Source organism: Eucyclogobius newberryi, unplaced genomic scaffold (assembly GCF_026437365.1).
Source record: "Eucyclogobius newberryi isolate DKJ021-1_F unplaced genomic scaffold, fEucNew1.0.hap1 SCAF_7, whole genome shotgun sequence".
Lineage (NCBI taxonomy): Eukaryota > Metazoa > Chordata > Actinopteri > Gobiiformes > Gobiidae > Eucyclogobius > Eucyclogobius newberryi.
In genome coordinates this window covers 9,233,669-9,242,077 of record NW_027316389.1, presented here as the reverse complement: position 1 = coordinate 9,242,077, position 8,409 = coordinate 9,233,669, and positions in this window count along the sequence as shown.

The following is an 8,409-nucleotide window of genomic DNA, read 5'->3' as shown; positions in this document are numbered from 1 at the left end:
TAATGATCAGACAGGATTCATTAACAAATGACAAACTCAAGACAATAATAGGATGATATTTACACATCATGAACCATTGGCCCAACATATTAGACAAAAAATCCATGGTTTTCCAATTTATGGGATGGAACATATTATTTGTTTTCATCAGAAATGTCCTGTGACCTAAAGTGATGCATTTCCTTAATATTGTCCTAATGTCCGGATACAAACTGAATATACAATAAAACTGAAATTCTGTCCTTTGACTTTTAGATCGTCATTCAAATTTGCAAACAGAATCCCTCAAATATTTAGATGCGTTTACCGTTCTCCAAAAAGAAAAACTATACCTCCGGTTTTCCTCTATAAAGACGACTGTTAGGGAAATATCTGCAAACAATGACCAAAAAAGGATGAAGCAGAACAGAGTTTGTCTTTCTCAAAAGGTGGATCTTTATTTACTTGTGCACAGTAAATAATCTGTCTTTAATAATGGAATCTGTCCCTAACAAATGACAAGACACATGCTTTTAAAGGCAGTGGCCACGTACGCACAAAACCCACATCAAATCAGCTCCAAAAGAGATAATCTTATTCAGAGATGTTTTCACACCTAATCAAGTCCTGACGCACTAAATGGCCTGATACAGAGTCTGGACCACATTCATCACTAACTCATAATCTTATATTCACATGTATCATCTGTACACAGGAAAACAACATAGATACGACCTTGAACAATGGAACCTCATTCCATATTTCTTTCCGAGCCAAAGGATTGAAACTGTTAAAGTAAGTGTCCTACCCAGATTTATCCATCTAGTCCAGACTCTCCTATTTAATGAGTGGAAGAAAACAATCTCTATCCGATTTAGACCCTACAATAATCAAAAGAAGAAGATGTTTGGGGCCTTACCTTGTCCGAAACATTACTTTGGATGTTTGGATAACTTAAGGCATAAGAATTTTTTTACCAGATTGTAAAAGAAAATAGAATGAAAAGCTTTGATATGTTAAAGGAATCCTTTAATGTTTTTGAAAAAATCACGAGTTATTATACTTAAGAAATAAGGGTTATTATCACCTTCTAACTGAACTCTTTCTTAAGACATATAAATCAGAACTCTCAAGGGAAATAGTTACCTGGACAGCCAATCTACTAAATGTATTAAAATGAAATGGGGGGAAAAGACGGAAATGGACGTACTTCACGATGCAGTACCACAAATTTGCATGTTTGGAAGGAATTCTGTTTCTGTGACCCTTTTTTAAATTTCATTTTCAAAGCCATGTCAAATTGCTCCTTTCATACAGGGAAAAGCTGACTGTTGGGGCCTCAAAACCCCTGCCACGGACACAATAAATGGATATCTTTGGAACATACTTCTGGAAGCTGGGAAAAAGGCACAAACTGCTCCAACCTTTAAGCACCGGCACCATAACTGACATATGGATATTCACACATGGACTCAACTTAAAAATGGACACGTTTGACAGAAACTGGACTAAAGGGACTCTTTTTCTCTGGATGCCTTATCGTGCTAAATTCCTATTTTACATTTTGACCAGTTTGTTTTGATCTCGTCCTGTCTTCTTTTTTTCTCCATCTGTTTTTTAATGTTAAAAAAGGGGATATTTCTGGTGTTGGACTTTGTCAGGAAGGTCCATCTAGTGTTTAAGTCAAGATCCAAGTTGTGTGTTAAAGACAAAACAGCTACACACATTTTATTTCTCAAGAATTACTTTTAGGTTTTGCAGGTTTAAGGTGAGATCATATTATTTGAAACACTATGTGAAAAAAACAAAGAAGGAGCTGCAAAAACGACACAGATGAAGGTGTATTCACACTCCCACATATTGCACACAACTTCTAAAAATGAATGCTTCTGATTACAGACAGGATTCAGTTTTAAATATGTTGTTTAGATACAATAAGTAGATCATTTGACATCACAGCTCAAACAGAAAACTTCTAACTGTTTTCATCACGGCCAAACATAGAACAGTTGAAAAGCACCTGATTTATATTGTGTATGTCAGAGAAACAAACTCAAAACCAGACTTGTTTTCTGATTCCTTGTGTTAGTTTCTAGTGCCTGTTGTCAAGTATAGACTTTGAGCTGTCTCTTTTTTATATTTTTATTTTGTTTTTTATTGAAAGAATAAACACAGACCAATCAAAACTTGTGTGTAAATAAAGATACAGTCCAGTAACATTGTCAAAAAAGAACAAAAAAGAGAAAAAAGATGAGAAAAAATAATAATAATAATAAAAAATAATAATAATTAAAAAAAAAGGAAAAGAGAAAGAAAAAAAAAAGATAAGAAAGTGCAGAGTGGGCGGAACCAGAGAAAATACAAAGTGTGTATTGTTTGAGATGACCGTTTTTAGAATAATGCATCCAGATGAAAATAAAATACAAGGTTAAGGCACCTGATCCATAATGTGAGTCCCATTTAGTCCAGTTTATGTCGAATTTGTCCATTTCCAAGTTCAATCCGTATGTGATTTTTTCCATTTTTCAGTACGTCCATTATGATGTGGGTCCAGTCCTTTATTGTTGGTGCAGTTTGTGTCATCCTTTTTTTTGTAACAGCCTTTTCCCCAGCCGCCAAAAGTATCCTCCAGTGATATCCATTCCCAACGTCCATGGCAGGAGTTCTGAGCTGTCTTGTCTCATTGCCTCATTTGCCATGGGCTTTCTGGACTGACAAACTAAAATAAAGGGCACGTTCAATTCTTTCTAGCATACAAAGTGTGTCATGTCCTTGTGCACATGTCATAGAACATGCCACAGTTTCCATAGACTTCATTCTTTTGTCACAGACTTATTGGTATGCATGAAAGCTCCAACGTCAGACTCGTAAAGAAGCAGGGATCCTCATTATTCAGCAGCACATCATTTTAATCATGGCGTGGCTGTGGACATAAGCCATCCCCACGCTGTCTTTTACTGCCTCCACTTACGTCGCACCGCTCCAATTGACCCTTTGCTGAGGTCTGAATCCCCATTGATGCCTGTTAACAAAGACAAGCCATTACACCACGTACAGAAATGGGTCTGAGATTTTGGTGTTTGTCATTACCTTATCGGCTCAGACAGGCGGAGGATCTGGAAGACTAAAAGGCAAAGCTGTGGATAATTATGTAATGGATGGACTGAATACATGCGTTCGCGGTGACGTCATACAGCCGGGGCTTCCCCATAGCGGCCATTTTAAAAGGGGCACGCGATATATAAAAACCAACACGACTGCATCCTTTTCTACGAATACTGTGATTCTTTACACGATAACGGCAAACTGAGGTACACAACAAAGCTCTCATTTCTTGGCCAGTCAACAGAGCGATGTCCTGACAGATAAAGCGTTTTTTTGGCATTTTGGCCTCATATTTCCTGGATTTCGTATGTAGTAGACGTGCTGTTGTGCCCCTTTCAAAATGGCGGACTCGGTTGCCATTGCACAAGTTCCCGGATGTGGGAACGCATGTATAGACTGTCTAGATTCGAATGGAAAGCAAGATTCAATCACAAAAGACTCAACCGAGACCCACTGTTCCCTCCGAGCTGCGCGCGGCTCAATCTGCTCTGCGCACAAAATAAAAATCCGACCTGAATTGAAAATAAACTATTATAGTATAATAAGGACTGGGCTGGCATACGGGGGATTTTCCCGGTGGGCTGATGGGTAAATGGGCCGTGAGTTGGCCCTGACTAGAGACCTGTGGCGGACGGGATTGCCCTCGGGTCAAATGCTGCAGGATCTGGCGGATTTGCGTGTCACAGGTGGAGACGGGAGGAGGAGGTGGATGTTTTATCACCGGACACTTGGACCATGTGAGTAGAACAACGCTGGTGAAACTTTATGAATGAGGCTGAGCGCGATGCGAGAGGCGAGAGGCGTGACCGCGTCTGTGAAGGAGCTTTTCAGTGTCATACGTTTCTCCCTCTGAACACTTTTAGTGGGATTAGTTCAATTCAGTTTGTTAAAGACCTGATTTTCTCAAAACAGTGTTCTTGCTTTGTCTGGAAGGTTCCACAATATGATATAAACTCATCTGTCTTTCAATTATCCAGTTAAAGGAGTTTCTATTTCCTCAAAAGTACTTGGTTACATGCTGTACATTAAAAAAAAAAAAAAAAAATGAAATTAATACAAAAATCTATATGAACCAATATTCAGCTCTGTTTATGGAACAAACCTATTAAATCAAGCTGACATTATATAGTTGGATATCATACAACTCTGGCCAACTGAGTCTATAAAATGAATACATAAAAAGAAGGAAATTGGAGTAGAGTAGAGTTCAGAGGCTATGGAATCACGGCTGCCATGAGTGTGGCGGCGGAGAGCGGAGCTGCGTCGGCGAGTCCTCTGGAGAACGTGGCCACTGGAGACACGCCCGACTGAAAGTTCAGACCGGGAACAGGTCCGAATCTGATGGAAAACGGCTCATGATTCTTGTTCAAGCGAATGCTCTGGCTGACTGCAACAAGAGATGCTGGGATAGGCCTGTATGAATGGGGCTTCTGGGTAATTAGAGGTGTGGTTAAAGAGTGGAGGTGTAGTTGTTGGAGGAGTAGGCGGTTGGTGGTCCAGCTCCTGAAACTCGATCAACAATTCACAGTGTCAACAACATTTGTTTAAACAGGGAAGTCAACGGGGAATTTGATTTGTCTCAGTGAATACTTGCAGGGTAACAGTGCTTACTTGTGGAAAAGTGTTAGTTACTCTGTCCAATGTGAAAATGAGAAGTCACACAAGCTTCATGTTGTTATTATTAAATGATTTGAACATCTGTGTTTCATGCGCTTCTTCAGACAATATTTAGTTTTCCTAATTTTGTGGGTTAACATTTAAAAACACCAGCTTTTCTGCATTCAATTACTCTTACTTACATAGTATTTTCCCCAAATCTTTTTTATTCATATATTTTACCCCTAATCCTTACCCTACAAATGTTGACACTAACCATACAACACATTTTCGCATGTCATTAAGACCCTTTATAGATAAATGTGCTGGTGTAAGACTTCTTAAAGTGCAGGTCTTTGTTCGATCTGCCTATGCACTCGAGGCTGAAGCCACAGACACAACAAAAGCTTCAGAGGAGGGCTGAGAACAGTCGAATGCCAGGCGACCTCACCTCCCATACTCCCCCCCACAAGCCTCTCATCTGCCCATCCTCTCCTCCTCTCCTTGCTCTTCTCCTCCATCCTCATCTCCACTCAAAAGGTTAGTAAATGTCACACAGGAGTTGTCATCATCTTGAATGGCCTCATCTTTCTTCATAGAAACAGTGTCTGGCCCGCATGTGTGTTCCTGTGTGTGCGAGGACAAGTTGAAGGGAACACAATTGAACAGAATGAAATGGAACAGGATATTGGAAAAGGGAAATGACAGGCTGCAACAAAGGCCTGACACAAACTTGCATGCACAGGCTCGTACAGGCTCGCACAGGGGCTCGCACAGGCTCGTACAGGCTCGCACAGGCTCGCACAGGGGCTCGCACAGGCTCGTACAGGCTCGCACAGGCTCGCACAGGCTCGCACAGGCTCGTACAGGCTCGCACAGGCTCGCACAGGGGCTCGCACAGGCTCGTACAGGCTCGCACAGGCTCGCACAGGCTCGCACAGGCTCGTACAGGCTCGCACAGGCTCGCACAGGGGCTCGCACAGGCTCGCACAGGGGCTCGCACAGGCTCGCACAGGCTCGCACAGGCTCGCACAGGCTCGCACAGGCTCGCACAGGCTCGCACAGGGGCTCGCACAGGCTCGCACAGGCTCGCACAGGTTCTCGCACAGGCTCGTACAGGCTCGCACAGGCTCGCACAGGCTCGCACAGGGGCTCGCACAGGCTCGCACAGGCTCGCACAGGCTCGCACAGGCTCGCACAGGCTCGCACAGGGGCTCGCACAGGCTCGCACAGGCTCGCACAGGGGCTCGCACAGGGGCTCGCACAGGCTCGCACAGGCTCGCACAGGCTCGCACAGGCTCGCACAGGCTCGCACAGGCTCGCACAGGGGCTCGCACAGGCTCGCACAGGCTCGCACAGGCTCGCACAGGCTCGCACAGGCTCGCACAGGGGCTCGCACAGGGGCTCGCACAGGCTCGCACAGGCTCGTACAGGCTCGCACAGGCTCGCACAGGCTCGCACAGGGGCTCACACAGGCTCGCATAGGCTCGCACAGGCTCGCACAGGCTCGCACAGGGGCTCGCACAGGCTCGCACAGGCTCGCACAGGCTCGTACAGGCTCGCACAGGCTCGCACACAGGCTCGCACAGGCTCGTACACAGGCTCGCACAGGCTCGCACAGGCTCGTACACAGGCTCGTGCACAGGCTCGTGCACAGGCTCGTGCACAGGCTCGTGCACAGGCTCGTGCACAGGCTCGTACACAGGCTCGCACAGGCTCGCACAGGCTCGTGCACAGGCTCGCACAGGCTCGTGCACAGGCTCGTGCACAGGCTCGTGCACAGGCTCGTACAAAGGCTCGCACAGGCCCGCACAGGCCCGCACAGGCTCGCACAGGCTCGTACACAGGCTCGCACAGGCTCGCACAGGCTCGTACACAGGCTCGCACAGGCCCGCACAGGCTCGCACAGGCTCGCACAGGCTCGCACAGGCTCGCACAGGCTCGTACACAGGCTCGCACAGGCCCGCACAGGCCCGCACAGGCTTGTACACAGGCTCGTACACAGGCCCGCACAGGCCCGCACAGGCCCGCACAGGCCCGCACACAGGCTCGTACACAGGCTCGTACACAGGCTCGCACAGGCCCGCACAGGCCCGCACAGGCTCGCACAGGCTCGTACACAGGCTCGCACAGGCTCGCACAGGCTCGTACACAGGCTCGTACACAGGCTCGTACAGGCTCGTACACAGGCTCGTACACAGGCTCGTACACAGGCTCGTACACAGGCTCGTACACAGGCTCGCACAGGCTCGCACAGGCTCGCACACAGGCTCGTACACAGGCTCGCACAGGCTCGTACACAGGCTCGTACACAAGCTCGTACACAGGCTCGCACAGGCTCGCACAGGCTCGTACACAGGCTCGTACACAGGCTCGCACAGGCCCGCACACAGGCTCGTACAGGCTCGTACAGGCTCGCACAGGCTCGCACAGGCTCGTACACAGGCTCGCACAGGCTCGTACACAGGCTCGTACACAGGCTCGTACACAGGCTCGTACACAGGCTCGTACACAGGCTCGTACACAGGCTCGTACACAGGCTCGCACAGGCTCGTACACAGGCTCGTACACAGGCTCGCACAGGCTCGTACACAGGCTCGTACACAGGCTCGCACAGGCTCGCACAGGCTCGTACACAGGCTCGTACACAAGCTCGTACACAGGCTCGCACAGGCTCGCACAGGCTCGTACACAGGCTCGTACACAGGCTCGTACACAGGCTCGTGCACAGGCTCGTGCACAGGCTCGTGCACAGGCTCGTACACAGGCTCGTACACAAGCTCGTACACAGGCTCGTACAGGCTCGCACAGGCTCGTACACAGGCTCGTACACAGGCTCGCACAGGCTCGTACACAGGCTCGTACACAGGCTCGCACAGGCTCGTACACAGGCTCGTACACAGGCTCGCACAGGCTCGCACAGGCTCGTACACAGGCTCGTACACAGGCTCGCACAGGCTCGTACACAGGCTCGCACAGGCTCGTACACAGGCTCGCACAGGCTCGTACACAGGCTCGTACAGGCTCGCACAGGCTCGTACACAGGCTCGTACACAGGCTCGCACAGGCTCGCACAGGCTCGTACACAGGCTCGTACACAGGCTCGTACACAGGCTCGCACAGGCTCGTACACAGGCTCGTGCACAGGCTCGTACACAGGCTCGCACAGGCTCGTACACAGGCTCGTACACAGGCTCGCACAGGCTCGCACAGGCTCGCACAGGCTCGTACACAGGCTCGCACAGGCTCGTACACAGGCTCGTACAGGCTCGTACACAGGCTCGTACACAAGCTCGTACACAGGCTCGCACAGGCTCGCACAGGCTCGTACACAGGCTCGTACACAGGCTCGTGCACAGGCTCGTACACAGGCTCGTACACAGGCTCGCACAGGCTCGTACACAGGCTCGCACAGGCTCGTACACAGGCTCGTACACAGGCTCGCACAGGCTCGCACAGGCTCGTACACAGGCTCGTACAGGCTCGCACAGGCCCGCACAGGCTCGCACAGGCTCGTACACAGGCTCGTACACAGGCTCGTGCACAGGCTCGTACACAGGCTCGCACACAGGCTCGTACACAGGCTCGTACACAGGCTCGTACACAGGCTCACACAGGCTCGTACACAGGCTCGTACACAGGCTCGCACAGGCTCGCACACAGGCTCGTACACAGGCTCGTACACAGGCTCGTACACAGGCTCGTACACAGGCTCGTGCACAGGCTCGT